Source organism: Aquila chrysaetos, chromosome 26 (genome assembly GCF_900496995.4).
Source record: "Aquila chrysaetos chrysaetos chromosome 26, bAquChr1.4, whole genome shotgun sequence".
NCBI classification, from domain to species: Eukaryota; Metazoa; Chordata; class Aves; order Accipitriformes; family Accipitridae; genus Aquila; species Aquila chrysaetos.
Genome location: NC_044029.1, coordinates 10,484,503 through 10,494,872, shown reverse-complemented (window position 1 = coordinate 10,494,872; position 10,370 = coordinate 10,484,503).

Genomic DNA, 10,370 nt, shown 5'->3' with positions numbered 1-10,370 from the left:
CCCTGTGTCCAGGCGTGGAGCCCATCAAGACAGTCATCGGGAGGAGCTCTCTGGATCACCTTTTGGACTAAGGTGGGGGGGTTACTGCCTACGGGGTGTAGGACATGTTATGGGATGCCAGGAAAAGCAGTTTGGGATTGCACAGGACTTATGATGGGGTGCGTAAGGGAGGAGTCAAAGGCAGGAAAAGGGAGGGCATTAGGTGATTTGGGGAAGAACAAATGTGGGAAAATAGAGGACTAAGGGGATAAAACCAACTCATCACATGTAAATGATTTGCTTGTCTGACTGTGCCCTGCACCTGATCAGCACAATCTGTCCTGTCTTATTAAATCCCTTTCTAACTCCTTCCTGTTCTCTGTGCGTGTGTGGGTACAGGAGCGTGAGTGCAGCAACTGGAGCTGGCCCGTGAGTCCGAGGGCCCTTGTGTCTGCGATGCAGCACCTAGAGTGAGCACGGGTGTGTGGGTGAGTGCGTGACTGCGAGTGAGATCCAGCTGGGTGGGCTGGTGGGTAGGGCAAGTGGCCTGGGAGCAAGGGGGTGGGTGGGCCAGCTCTGGGCGTGAGAGCATCTCTGTGTCTCTAGGGCCGAGAGCACGGGGGGGTCACCTGTTGGGACCTGGGAAGTCCTGGCCATCTCTGTGTGTGTGCCAGCAACTGGAGAGGTGGGAATCCAGGGGCATCTACTGGGCAGACTGAGTGTCTGAGCCCAACTGCTGGGGAGATCCACCTGGTACATATGTATATAAGTATTCTCACTGGTGGACCTCCATTCTCAGCAGGAGAGGGGAGCAGGATGAGGCCATTGGTCCCGTCTGTGTTCATGTGAGTGCTCCGAGTGTCTGTCTGTGATCTGTGTGGCCGGCCATGTATATGTGTATATATGTGGTGTATATGTGTGCTCTGTGTGCGCGTGCCTGCTGGGAGTACAGCCTCAGCCTTGCTGCTGGTTGGACCTGTGGACATGGCTTCTCAGGCTGTTGGATCTGGCATGTTATATTTTCCTCTAATAGGTCCCTAATGTGAAAAAGTAAAGTATAGTAGATGCAATCGAAAAGATTCGTAGGAGAGCAGCAAGTGTGATCAAAGATATGTAATGTTTTGCATTTAAGGAACCACTGAGCTAAAACTGATACAGGAACAATGATGTAATGTAAAATCATTTGTGAGAAGATAAGTCATGGAGAGGTAATTATGGAGCGAGTAAGAAATTATAATTCACTGACATTTCCTTTACAAGAAGTAAGGACTTGAAACTAGAAGAAAGCAAGTAGAAAACAAGAAAAAGGAACTGGCTGTTCATTAAATTTGTAGATAAGTTGCAGAACTTCTGGCCATATGATATTTTCCGTGATGATTGTGGTCATGATTGTGGTCATAGGTTCAAGTGGAGACTGAACACATGCGTAAAAGAGAAATCTGCTGAGGTTTACTAAATTCACAGAAATCACCTTTGGCTCAGGAAATCCTTGGGCTGCAAACTGCAGTCTGGGAGATTACTGAAGGGAATTATCACTCTATGCAAGTCTTGCTTTTCCGTAGACACACTTTTGGCCACCGTTCAATACAAGATACTGTGCTAGTGGGGACTTTGGTCTCAGCCCAGTATGCTACCTCTTATACTGACATTTCTTTTCTTGAGGAATTGTGCATTTTTGAGGAACTCTACATCAGTGATGTCAGAACTGCACTAAGTAGCATTACAGAGCAGCAAGCAGCTTGGCTCTGGATCTCATGGATAACAGAAGTCCCTATACACATTACTGCAGTGGTATTGGTCTGTGTGTCCTTGGATAAGCAAGGACATGACATAATTTTCATGGAGTTTTCATTGCATTCTGATGACATGAGTCCTGTCATAAAATAATGTATATAAAATTTATTTTAAAAGTAATGCATTTTTTTTTATTGTCACACAGTACCAAGCGCAGTTCAATATCTGAACTATAGCAGAGACTCTGAATCAATAACTGTTACCTGGCCACCAGCCCAAAATATGTTTGATGGATATGTTATTTCAATAAACAGTAAGGTCTTCAATGAGGAGAAAATGTTACCTTCCGGTGTAAGGTATGAGGATTACATTTAAAAAAATAACTGACATGAACTCAAAAAAGATGTTTCACTGTATTTGTGTATTTAAAATAAGTAGCCTACAGTGTTACTTACATGTGATATGTATTTGATGTTTTAGTTGATGTACATTACTATACCCATGTGAAAAAAGATTATTTTAAGAATTGCATTTTTAAACAAATTACAAATCTCATATGATGTGTTTGTGCAAAGAAGAGCAAACAAAACACTGCACTGGAGTGAGAACCAGTAGAACCTATGTGTCATTCTGGATTTGATTTAATATAATCTTTTATGAGTTTCTAGTACCTGAACTTGCTGTGAACCATAGCGTGATGCATCCTATTTAAGATTTTATCGTACTAAAATAGTTTTTGACTGACAATATATATACATGTATACACACATCACGTGTAAATAATATCCATAACACTATAAAGAATTAACATATGAAGATACATACATTTAAAAAATCCTAAAGAACACAATCTCTTTTTTTAATCTTTGTAGAATGTACAAGTTTGAGAGTCTTCTGCCAGGCACTGATTTCTTAATCAGTATTGTGACAACCAATGGATTAAAAAGAAGTCACCCCACCATCCTCAAGATTAGCACCTGTAGGTTCATGATTTATTAATAACTTTTCATGATTTCAGATAATTAGGGTTGTTACATCTTAAGGTATTGTCTAAGAAAAGCTCTTTCTTATTAAATCAAGGCATCTTAGCAATGGCTGGATGAATGTATATATGTCTTTCTTTTCAATCTAAACATTCTTGAAAGTTACTACAAAAAATACAAACAAGTTTCCTTTGTAGTTAATGGGATTCTGCCAGTAACTGAATCAGCAGTAATATTAGGATGACATAACTTTTCCATAAAAATTTACAAGCATTGATTTTATTTTTGATTCTATTGCTAATATGTAGAGATGAATTTAATTTATTTTATATTCTTCTTAAGTACAAAATTAAATCTGGTTCTACACTGAACTATAAAATAATGAATTACAGCAGTGTCTTCTGTAGATGTTAATTTCCTTCAAATTAATATAGATTATTTTGATAGTAAATTTTGCATCCACTCCTGTCTTTACCTCAGATCCTGATCCACCATCAGATTTACAGGTGTTTGGGCAAGAAGAAAATACAGTCTATTTTTCTTGGAAACTACCAAGAGGAGGATTTGATATGTTTCAGGTGAGAAAATAATGGGAAGAAACCAATGCAATTGTTTACATCTTTTTTTTTTTTTTTTATTTGTCAATGAAATTATCATTCTGTATGTACTGCAAACAATAAATATTTGTCTTTATAACCCACATAAGTATGGGAGGGAAATACTGCTATGGGAGAAGATCAGCTAAATACATACTTCATATTACATTACTATTTTTTAAAAGATTATAAAATTATGCTTTTAAAAGCTTTCAAAAACTGATTTTTCAGCTAGTGTGCAATAAAAAAGAAGATTATGGGTCAGGGGTTGAATGCAACTGCTATTAATCTTTTTTTCTTAGCTTTCCAATCCAAATTTGTAATACAAATTGATTTCATTAAACTGCAAAGTAAAAAATTAATTGTGGAAGGATCTAAATGTTTTGTTTAGAAAGTTCCAGAATAAAACTTTTTTTTTTTTTTTTTTTTTTTTTTTTTTTTAATATAGCAATTTACAAGACAAAACTGCAAACATTTGATACCTCCCATACCCTCCCGGCCTTGGGCACTAAGTAGCTCAGGGATTTCCTGCGTGATATGTATGTCCAGTTTCAACCTAAGAAAAACAGTGACTTTTTTTCTGAATTTGTTTAATCCTGTATACTTTACAATTTCATTATGCCCTGTTTGAAAGAGTACACTCTTTTTATTTTAAACCTGGTATTCTTGAGGTTCTTGTGGTATTAGAAATAGCTAGTACTTCCCTATTCACCATACCCATATCTTCTGTGATTTTATAAGCTTTAATTTCTCAGTTGTCTTCTGTGCATTGTTCTTGTGTGGAAGCTGTTCTACATCTCTTATTATTTTTTTCTTTAATTTTTCCAAGCTTTTTTTATCCTTCTTGAGATTGGGTGCATAATGGAGTTATCAAAATGTTAATAGTGTTTTCTGTTTTGCTTCCTGTTCCTTTCCTAGGCAATAACATGCTGTCTACCTTTCTGACTAATGTCAAGACTTTTTAAAAAACCTTTTCTATGGACATTTCAATTTGAGACAGCTTGATTTGACTCACAATTCATAGTTCATTAATAATGATTCTGCTGTGGGAACATCCTTGACCACTGGAACAAGTAATTCAATTACTATTCTCATATGGGCTTGTCTATACTGAGTGCTCTCTTTGTACTTTGGTCAGCTGGTGGCCTCCCCAACACCCAGATAAGCTTATTGTGTGTTTAAATCATTGTTTTCATTAGTTGTTATACCATTTTCAATTTGCTCTTCAGTCTCTTTTGGCCTGCTGACCAGTGTTTCTGCTCTGCCCTACTTCCCTGTGCTTCTTAAGTTAGCTTGCATGAATTAGACAAGTTTATAGTTTTAATTTTCTTGTTTTGACATGATCTCCAGTTCTTAAGGATATCTTTTCTTAAAGTAATCCTCTTTACTGTTCAAATATTTTTGCTATTTCTACATTCCCTCTACAAACTTTTTGAGTGGTGTATTATGTATTAAAGTTGCATTTCAATGTTTTTCATACCATAATATTTTTGGGTCGTCCTCATAATTTCCTTTTAACTTGCTTAATCATTTTTAAGTATTTCTCCTTTTCTAATTAAATGTCACTGTGCTGCACTTTTAATTTTTATTCTTACAAAGAAGCTGAGTTCTAATATTTCATGGTTGGTATTACAGAGTGGCTCTTTAGCATTTGTATTTTGAACCATATCCTTTGCAATGCTTAGCACAAAATCTAGAGTTATTTCTGTTCTTTCAGTTCTCTGGTCAGAAACAATCCACTATGACATCTAAATACTTCATCTGTGGATCATGTTTCACTATGACATTCAACCAGTCTCTCTTTTGTACCCTGTCTTTTGCAGTCTGTGTTATCCTTTGCATTTTGCAGTCACTGTATAAACACGGTCATGCAGTCAATAAAACTTTGTGATAGCAAACTGTTCTTTAAACACGTCATTTGAATCAATAAAGATTTCAAGGTATAGCCTTGCACGGTTGACTTACTTGACTAGGATATTCTTTAGCGTGTAGCACTACCATGAGACAAAGTACTTTGCTTTAGTGGTCTTACACAGTTTATACCCCAATATTACAGTGTCCAATACTTTTCCTCCCCCTTCCCCATGACTTCAATTATATCCTTACCTAAAACTTGAAATCTGCATATTCTTAGTATAGTTTCTTGACATTTCTTCTTCATTAGTATAAAGCTGCATTGATCTGAATGAATAAGAGTAGCCAGTTGACCTACCACAGCACAATTTGGTGATGTAGACTGGAGTGGTTTTACAAATTTTAAAATTAAATTAAATTCTCTCGTTAATGTTTGGAACCAGTTCAGATATACTTTTGTATGTGGTCAGGTTATTTTTACCATCCTGTGGAAAGTAACTGTCATCTTGTAATTGTAATATTGATCTTTATGGCACAGTATTATTGTTCAGCATCTCATAGAGCAAGCAGCCACATTAGACAGTGTTTTGTCTGAATAAATGAGCTTATCTTTAAATCTTTAATGAGAAAGGCTTCAGTAGACTGGTTGCTTAGTAAGGTGCACCTGCATAAAAGGGATCATTTTACTAATCATTTAAAATTAATTATCCCAGCTCACCAACTTTCTATGCAATATATTGTAGTTTGTAGAGCGAAGAGTGCACAAAAGGTACTTTCCTAACTCCTTTAAACTAGAGGTAAATCTTTAATCTATAGCTTTGCTTCTAGCATTTTGCAGTGCTGTAATTCTAATAAGGTGATGACAGTCTCCAAGATTTAGTGTGTATTAACAGGTACTGTGCTGGTAAAATATACAGAGGGGAATTGGATCATTCCTCCCCAAATGAATAGCAGCTGAACCAAAGTGCTTTCAGGTCACTGCTGTGTGTAGAATATCCCTCTTCTGTTGGAGGAAATAACGGGTGGCAGGACAGGACACACCGATGTAGGAGTTGTAAACCTTCTTGATCTCTTAGTACTAATTGCCACACCTGAGAAACCCATGTCTGTGTGCTGGAGATGCTTGTCGAGCCCTCCTCTGCAGGGCAGACACAGTGTGCATCTTGCTTTTCACTAGTGCAGATATGAAACAGTCTGCAGTGACAGTTTTCTAAGTCCAAAGAAAGGACTATCACAGGAATTTTTTTTCTCATCTTAGAGTTGTCTGGGAGGTCAGAAGGAGTCCTCACAGTCTCTAGGAGTTAAGTCCCCAAATTTCAATTACGTGGTATCTCCAGCACTTTTATTCTCTGCAGTGGCTCTAAACAAGTGAGTTTTCAAGGTATACCAGTGAGCAGAGTTGAGTGGCTGATTCCTTGGGACTCTTTTCAGAATCTCAGCTCTGAACAGTGCATGGGTGTTTTTTGGTTGGTTTTGTTTGATTTTGTTTGGGGTTTTTTTTGCCAGAAAGGTACAGAGATGTCAGAAGTGTCTCCATTGTAGAATTAAAAAAATGTATCTCATCCTGTTGATTAATCCTTAGGCTGCTCTTCTACCCCTTGGCTATTCTCATTCTATCTTGTAGTTAATTGTACAGCTCATCAGTACAGCTGTGTGACTGAGCAGTTGGAGTACGCTCTATTATCCTTATTCCAAGGGCAAAAACATGTCACCTGTAAGCCATGACTTAACTTTGATTCCTCCATCTACTTTTAAAGATTAAAGTCACTGCTTTCACCACTGGGCTAGTAAGGAATTTCAGAATAAGTGGTGGATCAACCTTGTGGAACATAAGATAAAGCTTAAGCCATAGTCTTGATTTTTTTTTTTTTTTGGTCTTTAAAATGTGGAAAATACTGTAAATATTTTTTTATAAACAGGTAGTTGGAATGTCTGAACATTATTTTTACGTAGTGAAATACTCCAATATAAGAAATTATTTTTCTTCCTTAGCTTTCATATTGTCTAATGAATAATGAAAAGCTGCTTACCAGAACTGTTTATGACAGCAGAGCTGTAGTGAAAAACCTGGCCCCTGGGACAGAATACTTTTTTCAGTTAAGGACAGTTAAAGGCTTGGATTCCTCTGTGGCTGTGGAGAAAAAAGTCATCACAAGTAAGGAAATACCTTATAACTTGTCTTTTTTTTTTCTTTTTGAAAAACAGTAAATGTTCAGAGACATTTAAATCATTGTATGTAAGTGACTCAAAAGGGTCATACAGTTCAAAATGAAAATTTAAATTCGGGAGGCAAGTTCCGCTTCCTCTTGTGATAGTTGTTTAAACAGGAGCTTTGTATGTAACTTGCTGGGTTGAAGGCAAGCAGCCTAGATATAGGTGCAGATAACCGTTTGAAAAAAGAGGTAGACTCACAAAATTCTTCCAGCTCAAGCAGAATAAGATCTTGCCAGAATAGCATCCTATACTTTAAGAATTACCTTGCATTTTGTTTACAATTGTTTCTACACCTCTTAAATTCTTGCAAGCCCATGGTCCAAGATTGGAGGATTGCTCCTGTACAAGGCCACAGAATGCTTAAAAGAGTAAGAGGAATTGTGCTTCAGATAGCTTGACAAGGTCCAGAAAATTAACCTGTATCTTACACTCATTTTCTGTCTCTGAGCAAACATGGATTTTCCAATGCTCCTGTGATACAGCATAAAAAGAGGAGAGTTTGTTTGTGGTAGAGATTTGAAGGAGTAGATTTATACTGGATTCTGGACTGCCAAAGCAGATAAAGAGCAGCTAAGTGTAATCGGAAAATAAATCAACTCCCAGATTTATACACATGCATGTCGTAGACCTCCTCCCTTCCTTGATGGATTTTCTGTGGTCTGTTTGGACTATAACTCCTTAACCCAGTTAATAGTTAAGGAGGCTCAGCACCTAGTTATTCAAAGACGAGTGAATCTCTGAAAAAACCCAGATCTAGTCCTGCAGATTCTTGTTAACAAAAAGTGCAGCAGAATAATCATTATCATGGTCCTGAAGGTGCTTTTTATCCTCAAGCAAATATTTTCAAGAGTATTGTGGATGAGTCCAGTATATGGCTAGATTATGGAGAATTTACTCTATCATTTTAATGGCAAACATTTAGGATTTTTTTCATGTTGAATAATCCAGCCCTTAATGGGATTATGCTAATTAGTATTTTTCAGAAAGCTTCGAGCAAGATAAATCAATAATCTGGAAGACTCAATTTTTTAGGAGGAATGGAAATATTTTTCTTGTCTAACTGCAGCTCTGCTGCACAGATTAATGGAGGTGCTATTTGTAAATAACTATCTGTGATTTGAGGAACCTGAATATAACCAAAAGAAATATTTAGAAAGGAAAAAAGGGATAATCACTGAGAACATGTGATTTACTGTATCCCTAAGTGAACAGATGAATAGTTTTCTAAAATTATGTGGCTTATGGTATATTTTAGAAAACTTAACTGAATAAAATCTCTACTTCTGTTTTCAAAGTTTTCCATTCTCATTCTGTTTCACCAGTGAGCAATGTTACTGATCTTACAGAAGATCTGATAAGTCTGGAATTTTCTTCCATAAATTACAGAGTGCACACAGGATGTACATTCCCATGTTTTACCCTGTGCAGCGTAATGGCACTATTTACTATGTATCAATACAAACATACTTCTAAAATTTTTATGTTTCATGATGCTGTGAACCCTCAAATCATTTAAATAAAAAACCACTTATTTTTAAAAGATAGTACTTTTCTTATGTTTTCAGGGCTATGCATTAAATTTTTCTTTATTAATCTGAATCATTTTTACTGTAGAACCAGCTGGGATATGCGGTCTGGCATTAAAAATGGTAAATACTTCCTCTGCAACTTTAATGTGGAATCCAACCAAGACTAACTTCACTTATTATAAAGCATCTTTATCAAACAACACCTTTATTAACAAGTTCAGGATTCCAGGAGCACTGACTGACTTCAGTGTTACAGACCTGACTGCTGGGGGCATTTATAATTTCACACTGCAAAGACTAAGAGGAAATATTGAAGGAGCTTCTGCTTTCATTGAAATCATGACAGGTCTGTGTGTTTTCTTGCTTACTTTCCTTGCCAGTGAATGGTAGCTGTCAATAGCAGTGCACAGCTTTGTACATCTCACTTTGCAGAATAACATTGGAATTTCAAGAGATCTTGCATGTAATAGTTTGCTGTGGTTGTGGACATATATTACTTATACCCTATTCAACCTGCATCTAGTGATAAGCTACCAGAAACATAATTTTTTCAGCCGTGCTGCATTTCTTTTGACCATTTTTAGTATTTGTTATTTTTCAGGTTTTATCCTGCAACGAGTTACACATGAGCTGAGTTTTACCTTATCTGATTTCAGTAGGTTTTTTGCAGTGAGTGAAGTTAAACAGGTTTACAAATGTTTGTAGAGTTAAGGCTTTAGATTGTAAACTATTCCATTCAAGGACTGTTTCTTACTAGATTTGTGATTAAAACTTAGTGGGGTAAAATCTTAATCTTAACACGTCTGCAGTTTATTGTAATGTACTAATGTGAAATACAGATGAAATTTAAAGAGCAGAAAGATGCACCAGAACTACCTCGACCATTTTCTCTTACTACTTTCTTATACTACTTTTTGTAGGTTTTTTTGTGGCAATGACATAGTTGTATGAGAGAGACCTGAGAAGTGTTGGAAGCTGTCATTGAATGACAACTTTGACCAAATGTCATGACATTTGTATGTCTGCTTTTGGGATCAGTGCTTGACAAACTGCTGGTTCTTCTGCCTTAGTCAGGGGGACTGAAGCAAGAGGTCAAAGAGAGCCTTTAAAATAAAGTGACCTAGGGGTGAAAATCCTTACATTTGTTTTGAGGTAATGTCTTGAGGGTAAAATTAATAAGAAAAAAATCTTGTATATCTTTTAAAGTTTAAACTAAGGCTGCAGTGCTATAATACTTCAATTGCAATTAATATTTTTTTCTAATGCAGGGAAGATTTAAATCAGTTTGGTTGACCTAATTGTGCTTCCTTTTACTTAAAGGTATTGAGATTACATTGTGATGCTGAGCCTGCTAGTTTATAATGGTTAATTTTTTGAAAAATATGCATTCCGTATTCACTGATGTGTCTACTCAACCTCGACTAATTTTCAATCCAATCACTCTGAATATATATTGCAGATATTAAGGAGTATTTTTGCAG